General features: G+C 47.5%; 1 protein-coding gene across 1 annotated transcript in view; it reads right to left on the reverse strand.

Moving 5' to 3' along the window:
* Window positions 1–15,354, reverse strand: part of RGS19 (regulator of G protein signaling 19) — a 66,056-nt gene extending 50,702 nt beyond the window's left edge. The window contains exon 1 of the mRNA XM_072996715.2: window positions 15,131–15,354. The gene's annotated coding sequence lies outside the window, so the exon portion shown is untranslated. The remainder of the gene's footprint in view (window positions 1–15,130) is intronic.
* Between the last annotated feature and the right edge of the window lie 295 nt (window positions 15,355–15,649).

Raw genomic sequence — 15,649 nt, forward strand, 5'->3', positions numbered from 1 at the left:
GCATACAAACAGCCGGAATGGATTACGTAATCGGTTTTCAATGCATTCCTATGGGAAATGCTGATTTGATTTACGAACTTTTCAATTTACAAACATCTTCTGGGATAGATTAAGTTCCTAAGTGGAGGCACCACTGTACTACTATTTGGAACAGGATGAGGCCTTGTGCTGAGCTCCACAGGACCATCTAACCGGCAATGGGATTTCGAAAGCAAAACTAATAAAGTAGATGAATTCTATGGTCACGTTTAGAGATGGGCATGAACCACCAGTTCGTTTATCAGCTGAACAGGTGTTTGGCGCTTCAAAGCCCTGCCTCCTCCAGCAGGCACCCACTCAGAGGAAGAGGTTGGAGGAGGCGGGGCAGGGAAGGTGGGGTGCTGCCTCTGAATGGGTCCCTGCTAGAGGAGGCGGGGCTAGGAAGCACCAAAAAAACTGTTCAGCCGAGAAACGAATCAGCATGAACTGCCAAATCTGTGGTTCGTGCCCATGTCTAGTCATGTTAGACACAGCCCTGCTCAGCCAATGGGACAGCTGTCCCATCCCCATGCGGACTCAGCATGGGAGAAGGTGGGAGGAAACAAAGAAGCAGAAGACGACAATGACAGCTCAGGAAGCAATGCACAAGGAACTGGAGATGCTGCCACTGGTTGTCCGCATAGAGATATTGCCGAGGAATTCACAACGGCTGGAGCAGTCCTGCTTGCACCGTCGCTAAGGAAAGGAAAACATTTTTGTTGTATTTTACCACCACAGCAAGACTGCAATTTCCATTCTCTCCAGAGTCATTGCTCCTGGCCTCAAGACTTTAGTGATCTGCAAGGCTTATTAAGTCAACTCAGGAGAAATACACAGGGCCCCAAACAACACACATGTTTGAAAATGAAAATGACTAAGTCGCATGTTGTGTAAAAATATTCTAAAATGCTTTCGTTGACTGGGAAAAGATGGGGTGCCCATTAGGAAAATACGTAAATAAACGGGCAAGTTAGGAAAAACGTGTAGAAATAAACACAAAGAAACCGCAGCTTGAGAAGGGCACAAACGGGTTTGTCCCAATCTGTCTCTTAATCCAGTGGTCCCCAACCTCGGGCCTCCAGATGTTCTTGGACTAGAACTCCCAGAAGCCTTCACCACCACCTCTGATGGTCAGGATTTCTGGGAGTTGAAGTTCAAGAACATCTGGGGGCCCAAGGTTGGGGACCACTGTCTTAATCTGATCTGCCACTCACTAACCTCAACTTGCTTTCCCCAACGCCTGGGCTAATCTCCCAGTCATGAGCATGAGATCAGCCAAGAGAAGAAACAATCGGGAAGCCTAAACTCTTGCAGGGACTGGCAGATCAGTTGAAGAGGTGCAGAAAGCTGAGCACGCTGGGCCTGGCGAGTGGTTGATCGAGCCAGAGGAGGTGGGGTAGAGGAGCATCCGCATCTGTGCTATTACCTTTACAGACTGGCACGAACTGGTTTATGCCCATCTTGAACCACAATGTACTGTGCCCTGATATGCAACAAAGCCAGGAAGAAAACGAAGCGGGATTAAAGAAGCAGAAGGAACTAAAAAAGGAAACATTTTCACATCCCTAAATCCACAAAGGTGGAAGGAAGCAGGAAAGAAAAAAGAAGACCAAGTACAAGATGGATGGATGCCTTAAAGCAGAGAGGTTCCCAAGCTTGGGTCTCCAGATGTTGTCGGACTAAAACACCCAGAAGCCTTCACCACTAGCTATGTTGGCCAAGATGAGTTGTAGTCCAAGAACATCTGTGAACTTAAGGTTGGGAAGCAGCGTCGTAATGGAAGCTACAGGCTTGAGTTTACAAGACTAGCGCTGTTGAGGACAAGACATTTCGGAGATCACTCATTCATGAGGCCATCCTACATTGGAAGCAACTTGAGAACACATAACAAGAAGTAATAACAAGTCATAATGACGACGACCATAACCATAATAAGCCACTCTATATAAGAAGCGTCAAATACCCACTGCACACCTCACACAGCAATGAGGCAAATCATTGGGCATTTCTCTCCCAGGCTCCTTGCCCCATAGCTATACCTAATGCTTAAGAGTCACCGCTGGATAGTGGGGAAAAAAATCTATTCCTTTGACATGCGGTGCTGGAGGAGAGATTTTCAGATACAGTGGACCCTTGACTTACAGATGGCTCAACTTACAGACTTTTCAAGTTATAGACTTCTCTGGCTACAAAATTTAGGTTTGACTTGCAACCGGAGAATCAACCTACAGACCAGAAAAAAACCCAAAATGGAACAAAAACGGAACAAAAATGGCCGGTTACGGATTAACCAGTTTTCAATGCATTGTAGGTCAATGGAGACTCGACCTACAGACTGACCTGCAGCCACCGTTCCAATATGTATTAATTCCGTAAGTAGAGGGTCCACTGTACTCTGGACTGCCAGAAAGAGGAAGAAGTGGGTCTTAGAGCAAATCAAGCCTGAACTGGAAGCAAAACAATGACCAAGCTGAGTCTGTCGTATTTTGGACACATCACGAGAAGACAGAATTCTCTGGAAAGGACAACAAGGATGGGGAAGGTAAAAGGCAGCAGGAAGAGGAAGACCCAATACGAGATGGACTGGTTCTGTAACGGAAGCCACAGGCTTGAGTCTGCAAGACCTGAGCAGGGCCGTTGAGGACAGGACATTTTGGAGAGGGCTCCTTCATGGGGTCATCGTAAGTCGGAGGGGACTTGCCGGCACATGACAACAGCAGGACAGCAGCTCCTGTTCTTTGTGCGGGACGCCTCTGGTTCCTCCGTGTGAGGAAAGACAGAGGAAAGGACTGCCTGGCTGCAGAAGGAATGGCACATGGACCAACTGCCTGGCTGGTGCTTCTGCCAACCTGATCTTGTAGCCCACACTGTTCCCCTTGGTCACACATTTAGTTATGACACATGACATCAATTCATTCTTGGCTTGTGGCGACTGTTTGCGTTTTCACGATATGTGGGATGTCCAAGGTGTGATTTATCCTTGCCACCCCCAGTACGTTTCCATGGCTGAGTGGGGATTTGAACCCCAGTCTCCTGAGCCCTGGTCTAACATCATATCCACTACACCTCAATGGCTCTTACACATCATGAAAGAGATGGGGGGGGGGAGAGATAGAGATAGAGATAGAGAGATGTAATGATGTAAGTTGCCTTGGGTCCTTTCTACGGAGAAAAGTGGGGTGCAGATACTTTAAATAAATAAAATAATAAATTAAGATTGCCAATATATTGCAAAATAGAAAACAGAAGTTAAACAAAATTCCAATGCATCTTTCCTAAGTAAGGATAGAATCATAGAATCAGAAGGGGACCATAAGGCCATCGAGTCCAACCCTGTGCTCAAGGCAGGAATCCAAATCAAAGCAGATCTGACCGAGGGTTGTCCAATTTTCTCTTGCATGCCTCCAGCCTTGGAGCGCTCACCACCGCCTAAGGTCATGGGTCCCATGGTTGTACCACACTAACAGTTAAGAAGTTGCCTATCACTAAGTCACCTGTTGGGTCTGCTATCCAGCTGCTAATGGAAGATGGGGGAAGCTTCCAGGGTCTCTTGTGTCTCTTCCTTGGGGTTCTAGGTCTTATGGTCAGCCACGGACTGGGCAGCCCTTCAAAGGGAGAAGCGTCAAAGGGGGACACAAGGGGGATACCCTACGCACCCATGTGACTAGACCGGCCCCTCCATTTCAAAGTGACAACCCAGCCAGTCTGAAACACCCACTCAACGGGCAGCAATGGAAGCACATCAATCCTGACTCTGCTGGTCAAGTATATTTGGTAAGAAAGTAAGAGAACAGTGAATGTCATCTGCATGCCAGGGTGGGAGAGGAATGGCAGTGACAGTGAATCTCTCCTGAGCCGTTTATTCTGCTCTACACACAGATCTGGGACACAAATCCTGCAAGGCAAAAACGTTCACGAGCGCTTAGCACTCCCTGTCAAGATCGAAAAGGTTTTTAATGACTGATGCTGTGCTTTCCCACCGATGCCTCATAAAAAAAAAACCCAGTGCTCTAATTCATTAATTGCTCAACTGTTGTGTTTGAAGGCGGGCAAGCATGCCGAACCAGACCAGGTGAGCGGCAGAAATGCTAATGCAGAGCAGTCAATATCTAGGAGGCGAGAAAATCTGGAGGGGAAAAAAAATATCAAGCGTTCAAGGCAGACTCTTGAAGCCGCACAAGGTCTAAAGTGAATTGTGTGTGCACAGCCAAGGAGGCGAAATAGAGACACATTTGTTTCTTTACAAAAGAAGATGGACAAAATGTTAATAACAATTAAGCAAAAAGAACAAAAATTAAATTTTCCTAGAAAAGGAATGTTGGGGGTTGGGTGGTTACAAAATTACTTGTCAGATTATACAGACAGAGATGTGACATATTTTTCAAACCAGCACCGAACTGAACCTTATGAAATGATAAGAACATCTGGAAGTGCTTAGCTGAGTTTCCTGGACAAAAGCAATAGTTACAAAGAAAAAGATGAAATGCACTCCTTCGTTCACAGGACCGAAGAAGCGATAGAGGACGGAATGGAGTTAAAACTGTCCCTACAACCGGTGCTTGAAAGATTAGAATATTTTGTTTATGAAAGGTGGTTGACTTGCCAGATGTTCTTCCTGAAACAGACACCTAGAGCTAATGTGCAGAAATTCCTTGCACAAAGCAGCAAGAACTATCCTAATGGCAATGATTGCCCTTATCATTCCGGAGACTCTCTTGGAAATTCAGCAGATCGAGGGATGGCTTCTCTCCCCAGCCACCATGAGCTCAAAGTGATCGCGATTTCTGGGCACTTCCAACCTGGAACTAGTGTGACAGCTTTCTTTACTTAGGTTCCCCTTTTCCTGCTCCGAGAGACCTACACAGTTTCAGCACATGGCTCACAAAGGGAAAAAAAAGGCTTTATAGGAAGCGGAAGAGAGACAGAGAGAGATGGAGAGGGGGGGAGACTTCCCCTTATGGAGTTGTTGCATGTGACAACCAGAGTGAGGAAGGACTGTGAAGGATCGGTTTCACTCTTACCATTATTCACTTCTTACCAGACAACATGCTGGATTTCTTTATTTTAAAGATGTTGTTGTTTAGTCGTGTCTGACTCTTCGTGACCCCATGGACCAGAGCACGCCAGGCCCTCCTGTCTTCCACTGCCTCCCGGAGTTGGGTCAAAGTCATGTTGGTATTTTTAAAAATACGTATTACTTAGACAAACCTCAACAGCATCTTATAAAGCAGAGACGTCACCTTGACGACAAAGGTCCGCATAGTCAAAGCTATGGTTTTCCCAGTAGCGATTTATGGAAATGAGAGCTGGACCCTAAAGAAGGCTGACCGCCGAAGAATTGATGCTTTTGAATTGTGGTGCTGGGGGAGACTCTTGAGAGTCCCCTGGACTGCAAGGAGAACAAACCTATCCATTTTGAAGGAAATCAACCCTGAGTGATCACTGGAAGGACAAATCCTGAAGCTGAGGCTCCAAGACTTTGGCCATCGCGTGAGAAGAGAAGACTCCCTGGAAAAGACCCTGATGTTGGGAAAGTGTGAGGGCAAGAGGAGAAGGGGGACGACAGAGGACAAGATGGTTGGACAGTGTCATCGAAGAGACCAACGTGAATTTGACCCAACTCCTGGAGGCAGTGGAAGACAGGAGGGCCTGCCGTGCTCTGGTTCATGGGGTCACGAGGAGCCGGACACGACTAAACAACAACAATTACTTTTCTACCAACTGAAGCTGCCCAATGGGCCAATATACAGATGGAAACATTTTAAAACAGAGCAAATAAATTCCACAGCTTTAACATTTGTGAACTTCTACATTAAGGACTAACGCTAGAGGTCTAAGACAATGAAAAACAAAGCAGAATATCATTTACCCAAGGCTGCTCTTAATTTCACAGAATATTTGACAGGGGTCAAATAAAAACTGGCCAAATGGTGATTAATAACTTGCCAGATAAGCAGCTGCCCAACTTCAGACTTTAATGATGTCACAGAAAATGGATAAAGGCTCCTGTATGATATCACACCGTTGCTAGAAGATGTGTTGCATCTTCTCAGTGACAAGTCACTGCGATTTCCGTAACTGGAAAATACCTTGCTACAAACGCTCCATATTGGAGGAAGACTTTTAGATTCCCATGGAACAAAAGGCCACAACTCTGGCCACACTGCATGCATGGCAACTCTTATGATCCAGAAAGACACTCGAAAACACCCGTCTTGAGAGTCAAACAGTGTCACAAACACTCATCTTTTGTTTGTCTCCAGCTCTTAACATTTAGAACTGCTCTGATTTCAAGAAATCGAAACTGTCCAAGATTTTTAATTATCCTTATTAATGCTTACATGTTGTCGAGTGAAACTGACTTAATGGCGATCCTCTCCAGGGATTCCTAGGTAGAGAATATTCAGAAGTGGTCTTCTATACCATGCCTCAATTATCAACCAAAATGGTGATGGCAAACTGAGAAATCAAAAGGAGATCAAGACTTGATCATAAAGGAACCAGAAGAGATCCTTGGATGTAAGGATGTGTTGCTGGAGACCAAGTTAGGATTGTTCAAACAATGCTGTTCCTGGTTACAATGGGTGGATATGAAACTTTGGAAGACAGATGACTTGAGGGTGGGGTCAACTCCTTTGAAATGCAATGTTTCAGGAGAGCTTCGTGGATATCACAGGCCATGAAAAATCATCACAAACCAACCGTTTCTGCCCATCACAATAGGAAAAGAGGAAAACCTAACGTATGATGGATGGACTTAATAAAAGAAGCCTTAGTTCAAATTGGAAGATCTGAAGAGGGCTGTTAAGGACAGGACTTTTTGGAGTTTATTAACTCCCTGAGATGTCGAACATCAGAACCAATTTCACAGCACATCACATGCACGCACACAAAGTGGTCCTGGTCACGGAAATTGTACGTGAGCATCACTTCTAATCCTCCTTCAAACGCTAGAGATATGAAACCCACGAGCCTGGGATCTAAGTCACAATTATTCCCATGTTGCAAAGATCTGCCTGGAGCCCATTTCATCAATCACTGATTAATTAATATTCTTTTATCAAGGATGCCGTATGAGGCAGCCGGAGAGCATGATCTGCTGCGTGATGCTCTCTCTTTGTAAATGGACAAGATAGTTTCAGAGTCCTGGATGCTGGGAAGCATTCCGAAAAATTAACAAATGAAGAGGCTCTTTGTTCTTCATACCCTTTGCTAATGCTATTTAGTTTACATCCTGTCCATTTAGGAGAGGATGGTGGTTGCACTGAAATTTCAAATGTCATAAAATAAAATAAAATAAAACAAAATCAACCAATCAATCAGAAATGATGACACTTGGCTAGCATACATGACAGAAACTAGTCTGTCCAGAGGTAAGGGGCTCTATTTAGGTTGTCCAGTTTCAAATGGAAATGGATATGAGTCAAACGTCAGGATCTGCTGGATTCTTTATCTGCCTGATGTCTGGTTCGGGAGACTCTAGCAGCCGGTGTGGTGGAATGGACACAGTGATCGAATAGAACCTGGAGGATTTGGACTCAAATCCATGGGGATTCCCTGGAGGTAAAACCAATCCTTAAACATCTTGCGCATGCTGAAAAACCTATCAGGGGCAGGGTAGATAAAAATCTATTTAAAAAAATCAAATTGATTTAAATCACCATCAATCATGATTTAATTTTTTTTAAAAAAATAGACATTTTCATCAAAAAATCCATTTTTTTAAAAAAGGGAAAATCCAATCATTAAATCAAACTCACCCTGATCACATGACAACAGAGAGCTGCACCTCCAGAGAAATAATTTTCTCTCTCTTTCTCTCTTAAACACATATACAAACACACAAAACTTGGAAAAGGTGTTTCAGCATCATTGCCTTATGGAAAAAAAAACCCTTGCTTTTCTTGGCAAGGTCTTAGCTTTTTGTCACTGGCGCTCAGGACAGACTCAAATCTGACCACGGTGCGGGGGACCCCAATATTTGGGATTAAGGAGAACTGCCTCCCCCCCTCCAGCTTTCAAGCTGCTTCTGCTTGTTTCCATTTTCTATGAAAACCCAACTCCACGCTTCTACCAGTTTCCCCCCCATGTGCAATTCCTGGGTGGCCAGAGTTTTGAAAGTGGGGGGGGGAGAGGCAGTATTGAGTGAAAAAAGAAAAAATAGAAGGCCCAATTCCACAAATTCAAGAGTACCGTATTTTTCGCTCCATAAGACACACCTTTCCATAAGATGCACCAATTTTTTAGGAGAAGAAAACAGGAAAATATAATCTGTTTTCTTCGCTCCATAAGACACACAGACTTTCCACCCCCCCCGTTTTGTGGGAAAAAAAGTGCGTCTTATGGTGCGAAAAAATATGGTAAGTGATCCTTTTCACCGGACCATTGAAAATAAAGCAAACAGCAAGAAAAGATATTTCAGAAAAGAAACATTACTGCACGTAAGCCAGAGAACTCCTTAAATCCATACATTAAATTCCAGTCTGTTCTCACATTCGGTGCTAGGTTACAGTGCTTGTCTTCAAACTGCGTGAAACTCTTGATCCTCTACCCCCACATTTCAGTCATCAATATTTGGCTACCGTGGGATGCTTTCATTCCTACAGTCTTGGTCATCTAAACCAGCGGTCCCCAACCTTTTTTGGGGCCGCGGACCGGCTGGGGGGAGCAAGCTCCATGAGCGGGGTGTGTGTGTCATGGGGGGTGCAGAGATCCGTATCCGAGGTCCAGTTCCAAGCCCGCAGACCGGCATCGGGTCGCGGACCGGGGGTTGATGACCCCTGATCTAAACGTCTCCAGCCCCATAGCTAACTCCAGCCATTTCTCCCCACTACCCCCAGACCTCAAGCTAACTGGTCTCCCAGAGCTGGTCTCACCAAGCCACCATTTCTCTCCAAAAGATATAACACACGGCAGTGCTGTCACAACACCCACCTAAATGCATGCCTCATTGGCCAACTCTTCAGCCGTCTGAGAGCAGGAAACCTCCCCAAGCCCCAGTTTAAATCACAATTTAAATTTTACAAAATCAAGATTGTTTGACAATTTAATTTTTTTGATTGAAAATCTGATTTAAACCACTATTTAAATTGAGTTTGTTTTAAAAAATCATTGATTTTTATCCACCCTGCAGTCTGCTGACTGCATTCTTAAATTGATCTTAAAACATGTATTAAATTTGTATCACAAATATATTCTTTTTTTTTAAAAAAAAGCAGCTCTCAAGGCTGCTGATAAATGGAAGAATGAAACCTTTAGAATCACTGCAATGATTAAAAAGCATCTAAGCCATCACAGAAGCGTGTGCACGCACCCATATCTTGTGCTCCCCTTTGTTTGAAAAAACTGAGTGTGAAATCCAACTCACAGCTGCCTCGGTGGTAAACTTTAAAACAACTTCCTGCCTCATCTAAGACAAGAGCTGCAAAATTCATCTTGCCATCTAAGAATAATCTCCTGGTAGCAAATCCCATTTTGCCCCAAACGTTTCGACTTTTAGCCCTTGCTTTGAAGAAGTGGGATTTTCCAAAGAAAGCTTGCAAAGCATATTATTTTTTTAAATTAGTAGCTTATAAAGGTACTGTACTGCCTGTTCTTGCATTTTAAAGCGCCTGTTTGAAACGAATGTTGTGCGTTCCCATTACACCTAAAAGCAGCGAAAGGGAAAAACCAGCTGCAATGCTGAGAACACCATTTCCCATGTGCCTGTCAAATATGCCTCCGGAGCTGATGGTCCTCCCAACAGGGCCTCTCGTAAGAATCTTAACATCTGTAGAAGGGTCACAGTGTTCCAAGATGAAAGGACGGGCTTCAGATGCAGGAAGAAGCATGTGGCCATTTATTTTAAAACAGAGATGAAAAGCAGAGGCTGCACATCTTCAGCATAACGTGCAAAGCAAAAAAGGCTAGATAAACCCCTGACACGTCCGGCCGTCAGGGACCCAAACCGGGAAAGGCCCTCCTGAAAAAGATTCAGCCGTCCTCCCTCGCTCTCTGTTAAAACAGGCGATCAGATCTGTTCCCTTACAGCCGGCATTTTAAAACCAACATCCTGGAATAGCGTGCCTATTTTCTGACATCTGCCTATGATGCTATTTTACAGCTCTTGGAAGCCAGCGCTGTGTTTTGTTTTTTTATGAGATCTCTCTATCTTTAGAGGAAGAGGGACAAAAACGCCGGGAGATGCCTTAAGTGAGCTTGTCGCTCTTGCAGAAAGGCAGGGTGCGGATGGTAGGACAAATACTAAATCTAGATAGGATTGGGAAGACCTGTTCACACTAAGAACACAGCCCAGCTCCTCTTTGAATGCAAAGGGCACAATGCTGCTCTGTGCAGAGGTGGCACCTATATGGGAAGGAATTCCCATCCTGTAGGGTGTGCATGCGCATGATCGCCTTCAGAGCACTGTTCTGTGCAGATCAGACTTGTTTGCCTCTACTGGCAGCACACAGTGACTTTATAGGCCAAGAAGAGAGAACTATATGCTGAGCGGGGACCCGTGTCTCTTTCTTTCTTCCCCCACAGATGTGGTACCCTGGCTGTACAATGTATGCCCTCTGGGAAATCTGATAATAGTGGTGCCTCGCTTAACAATTGCCTCGCTTAATGAGGAAATCGCTGTACGATTAGGTTTTTGCGATCGCAAAACGATGGTTTAAATGTTTTTTTTTTCATTTAACGATGTTCAGTTCCCTGCTTCGGGAACCGATTTTCGCTTTACGACAATCAGCAAACAGCTGATCGTCGAGTTTCAAAATGGCCGCCGGCTGAAGAAAATGGCCCCCCGCTATTTTCTAGGACGGATTCCTCGCTTTACAGGCACCGGAAATGGCCGCTGTATGGAGGATCTTTGCTGGATGAGCAGGTATTCAGCCCATTGGAACGCACTGAACTGTTTTCAATGCATTTCAATGGGTGTTTTTTTATTTCGTTTGACGATGTTTTCGCTCTACAGCGATTTTGGCGGAACGAATTAACATCATCAAGCGAGGCACCACTGTATTTTGGATAACAGACCTTTACAGGGCCTGATAACGCTCACCCAAAGAATGTATAGTAAGTGGAAGTCCACCTTTGGGAAGACTTACATGCAGAGACCCTACTTACATGCAGAAGTCTTACATGCAGAGAGAGAGATCCCTAATTTTATCAACCATCTTTCAGCTGACTGGTTTATCTTGCTAGTTTTACGGTCTTGGATTTTTTAAAATGTTAGCTGCCGCTACTATAGCCGGCATCGAAGAGAAACAAACAAAAATTACGTCGCCACGTTGCAGTCTAAAATCCTTGGGTCCTCAACTCCATAACAGCCGCAACGGGTTGAAGTCTCTTGAAAGCATGCAGGTGAGAAGAGAGTCACCATGCATTCCCATCTCAAAGAGTTCACATCCATCATTTGCCCCAGACGAAGCTCCCTGGAAACCACCCTTATCTGAAAACACAAAACGGCCTTCTGCATCTGATTGTGGATTCATCCAATGAGCACTCTACAGCTGTACGGGCAGCTATTCTCCAGGGCCTCATGTAGGTTTTTCCCATCATCTGTGACCTGATCCTTTCCCACTTGAGAGCCAACGATCCAACCCAGCTGAATCCCCTTTGGATGGGGCTGGACAAACTCATCCGCTAAGGGAGGACTTCTGGCCTAGGAAATCCTGGGTTTCGGTTTCATTTTTATGCATTTATACACTGAGTTATCAACTGCTCCACATCAAATAATTTTTAATCTTACAAAAGATTCAGACAAACAATTATTACATATTCGCAGTGAAAAGAAAATCGTCGAAGAGTCCTCTGGCACATTAAAGACAAGGGAGTTTTACCGAGGAGTAGAGATTGGGAGTTCTGGGAGAAGAGCCAGCCTGGGTGGCCCTGGGCCAGCTGCATTAGTCCCGGGACGCCCCCAGAAGAAGGGAAGGGAAAGCCACTTTGTAGTATCCCCTACCTGGAAAAAGCTCACCATTAGTCAGAATTGACTTGATGGCGCATGATTATTTTTATAATGAAGTGGGCTAAAATCCATGGCAGCTCCTGATAAATAAAACATGTTCCTCTTTAATGCACCAGGGGACTCTGTGCCCTTATTGCTGCAACACACTAACACGGCCAACATGTGGTCCAGAAACCCATAAAAAAAGGAGTATATTAATAAAACTGAGACAGAAGGGTGTTTTTTTGGTGGTGGTGGTGGGGGGAATGGCCTTGTCTGGAAATGCCTAAAGATCTTCAACCAAGCTCAAATAGAGGGAAGTAAAGAGGTCTGTGCTGTTTCGGCCGGGAAGGCATTCAGGAGGACGGGTGCCACGACATTCAGAACCCTGCGCTTTGTGGCCCTCCAAGCAAATTTCACACCCACATTTTAGACCACTTTGTGGATCAAACTTGACAACGGAAGAGTGGGCAGTGGCAATCCCCTCCATGTAGCCCTGACTTGTCCTCACCGACCAAGGGACGCAGGTCACTCTCTGGTTCCTTAAACCTATAAGGTGACTTTAGCAATGCTCTCCCACCAGAGGTCAAATCTTAGCAGGGTGCAAAAAGGAGAAGGGGGGGGGAAGTAAAAGAGGAAAACCCCACTGCTCTTGCTGGAAGAAATATCAACAACCTCCGAAATGCAGATGATACCACTCTGATGGCAGAAAGTGAGGAGGAATTAAAGAACCTTGTAATGAGGGTGAAAGAGGAGAGTGCAAAAAACGGCCTGAAACTCAACATCAAAAAAACTAAGATCATGGCCACTGGTCCCATCACCTCCTGGCAAATAGAAGCGGAAGATACGGAGGCAGTAACAGATTTTACTTTCTTGGGCTCCATGATCACTCCAGATGGTGACAGCAGCCACAAAATTAAAAGACACCTGCTTCTTGGGAGGAAAGCGATGGCAAGACCTTGACAGCATCTTAAAGAGCAGAGACATCACCTTGCCAACAAAAGTCCGAATAGTCAAAGCTATGGTTTTTCCTCTCGTGATCTATGGAAGTGAGAGCTGGACCATAAAGAAAGCAGACCGCCGAAGAATTGATGCCTTTGAATTGTGGTGCTGGAGGAGGCTCTTGAGAATCCCCTGGACTGCAAAGAGAACAAACCTATCAATTCTAAAGGAAATCAACCCTGAGTGCTCACTGGAAGGACAGATCCTGAAGCTGAGGCTCCAGTACTTTGGCCATCTAATGAGAAGAAAAGACTCCCTGGAAAAGACCCTGATGTTGGGAAAGTGTGAAGGCAGGAGGAGAAGGGGACGACCGAGGATGAGATGGTTGGACAGTGTCTGCGAAGCAACCAACATGAATTTGACCCAACTCCGGGAGGCAGTGGAAGACAGGAGGGCCTGGCGTGCTCTGGTCCATGGGGTCACAAAGAGTCGGACACAACTAAACGACGACGAAGTGCTCAAGACACGATGGGAAAAGCCGTATTAATGCCACCAGTAAATCCCAAATCCGGCACCGCCAGTTCTTGTCTAAGACAGACGAGAGCCATGATGCCACGAATGTTAAGGATTTAACCCGGGATGTTTCTCCATTCTGCGCACGCATGCAGAGAGAAGCCCCAAAATGCCATGGCAGGCTTGCAGAAGCTATGCAGCAGCCAGATTCTCCCTCATGGATAAATCTGTATTTCTCTGTTGAGAAACAAGAGAAAGAGCTGTGGGGGGGGAGGGGAGAGGGAAATCCCAGTCTGCCATTTCCACACCCCCCTTGAACATATTTCCCATTTGCAAGGGGAGATCTGGGGGAATCCTCTTTGCTTCAAGGCGAAAGATGCCAGTTCTGTAAGGTGGGGCAGCAGCAGCCGGGAGGGGGTGGTGGAATCTCTGCACTGCAAGAGGGAAGGAGGGAGGGGGGGGGGAAACCCTACACCTTCCATTTTGGGAAGGGAAAACCCTTGCATGTTCTTTCTCCCTCCACTACCCCCCCTCGCCAAGCCTTCCACAATAACGGGGAAGGGTAGCTAAGCGGTGCAAGAACGTGGGAAGGAAGGAAAGCGGTGGCAGCATGTCTGCATGCATGGATGACAGGGCTAGGAAAGGACTGCAACACACACACACACACACACGTGTCGACCAGCCGCGGGGAGCATCCTGCAGAGAGTGGAGGATGTGTGCACCGGTCGGCGGTGCGTGTGTGGCAACGGGCACATGTGCCTCAACAGAAATGCATGCACACGGCTAGGGATGCGTACGCGTGGCGGTCCACACACATGCACACACAGAAAACACGCGGGCGCACACTCGGTGCACTCGTCCCCGTGCAAGGCGGGCTCCGGCACGCGGATCCCCGGGTCTCCGAAGAGAAGCTCCGGGAAGAAGAAGAGGAGGAGGAGGCCGAGAAGGGGACCAAAGGGGGGGGGGGTTTCCATCCTTCGGCTCCGGATCAAAGGCGGTGCAAAGCCGGGGCGATGCCAGGCTGCCTCCGTCTCGTCTGAAGGCAAGGCGGAGGGGGGGGGGACAGGGTGTCCTGCTTCTGGCTGCCTTGCAAAGCCCGGCGCGTGGCTTTCATGGCAAGGCTGCAACAACCCCCCCACACTTCCTCACCCCCCCATGGGAGGGGGGGCCCATTTGCAAGACGCCGCCACCTCTGCCCCTTCCTCCTCCTCACCCCCCCACCCCACCCCGCCCGTCTTTTGCACCGACCCGACCCGCTTCCCCTCTCCCCGTTGCAACCGCATCTGCCCGCCGGGCACACTTGATGCGCGCATCCAGACGACGGCGGCGGGACGCTCTCCTCCCCCCCCCCTCCCGAGTCAATTCTTTAAAAAAAAAAAGGAACGGAGGAAAAGCCGTTCCTGTAACGTTCCGGCCAGCCAGCCGAGCGAGACAGGAAGAGAAGCTCGGCAGAGGAAGAGGGATGGAGGCGAAAGCGGGCTCCGATCGCGCTCCCCCCCTCCTCCGAGGAAGCGCCCCCCCTCTTTCCTCCACACCTCCTCTCCCCCCCCCCCACAGGCATACACACCTCTGCCCGCCGGCCGTGCACCCCCGCCCGGGAGAAGGCGAGGAGTTGCAAAGCCCCCCCCCTCTCCACCCTCCTTCCCCGGAGACCAAAGAAATAATAAATCAGGGACTGAATCGAAAGGGCGGACCGGGGGGGGGGGAAGGAGAGAGAGATCGACTCACCCTTGGTGCATCCGAGGCCCCCACCGCCGCCGCCGCCTCCCGGCTGCCTGGCGGACATCCGTACCTGCCTTTCCCCCCCCCTCCTCTTCCTCCTCCTCCTCCTCCTCTTCGGCTCTTGTTGGGAGCTCCAGAATCGACACCCTTGGAAGGAAAGGAAAGGGGGGGGGGCAGAGAGAGAAGAAAAAATGCAAAGAGACTGGCTGGCAGGGTCTCCACTGCGCACGCGCGTTCCCGGGCCCCAGCGATTGACTTCCTAAACCAAGGGCTGCTTTTTTTTTTTTTTTTTTTTGCACTTCCTCGCGTCGAGGGAGCTCAGCCCCCCCCCCTCCCCTCCCCGCTCCTCTCTCTCTCTCTCTCTCTCTCTTTTGCAGGATCGGGCCGCAGCAGCAGCAGCAGCAGCTGCAGGCGGGGAAGGTGCGGGAAGGCAAGAGGGGAGGAAGGAGGTGGGAGAAGCCCCGTGCATGATGTGCGTGTGTCTCCCCCCCCCGACCCCTTTCTCCGTCGTTGCTTGGGCAGCGC

Source organism: Pogona vitticeps, chromosome 4 (genome assembly GCF_051106095.1).
Source record: "Pogona vitticeps strain Pit_001003342236 chromosome 4, PviZW2.1, whole genome shotgun sequence".
Lineage (NCBI taxonomy): Eukaryota > Metazoa > Chordata > Lepidosauria > Squamata > Agamidae > Pogona > Pogona vitticeps.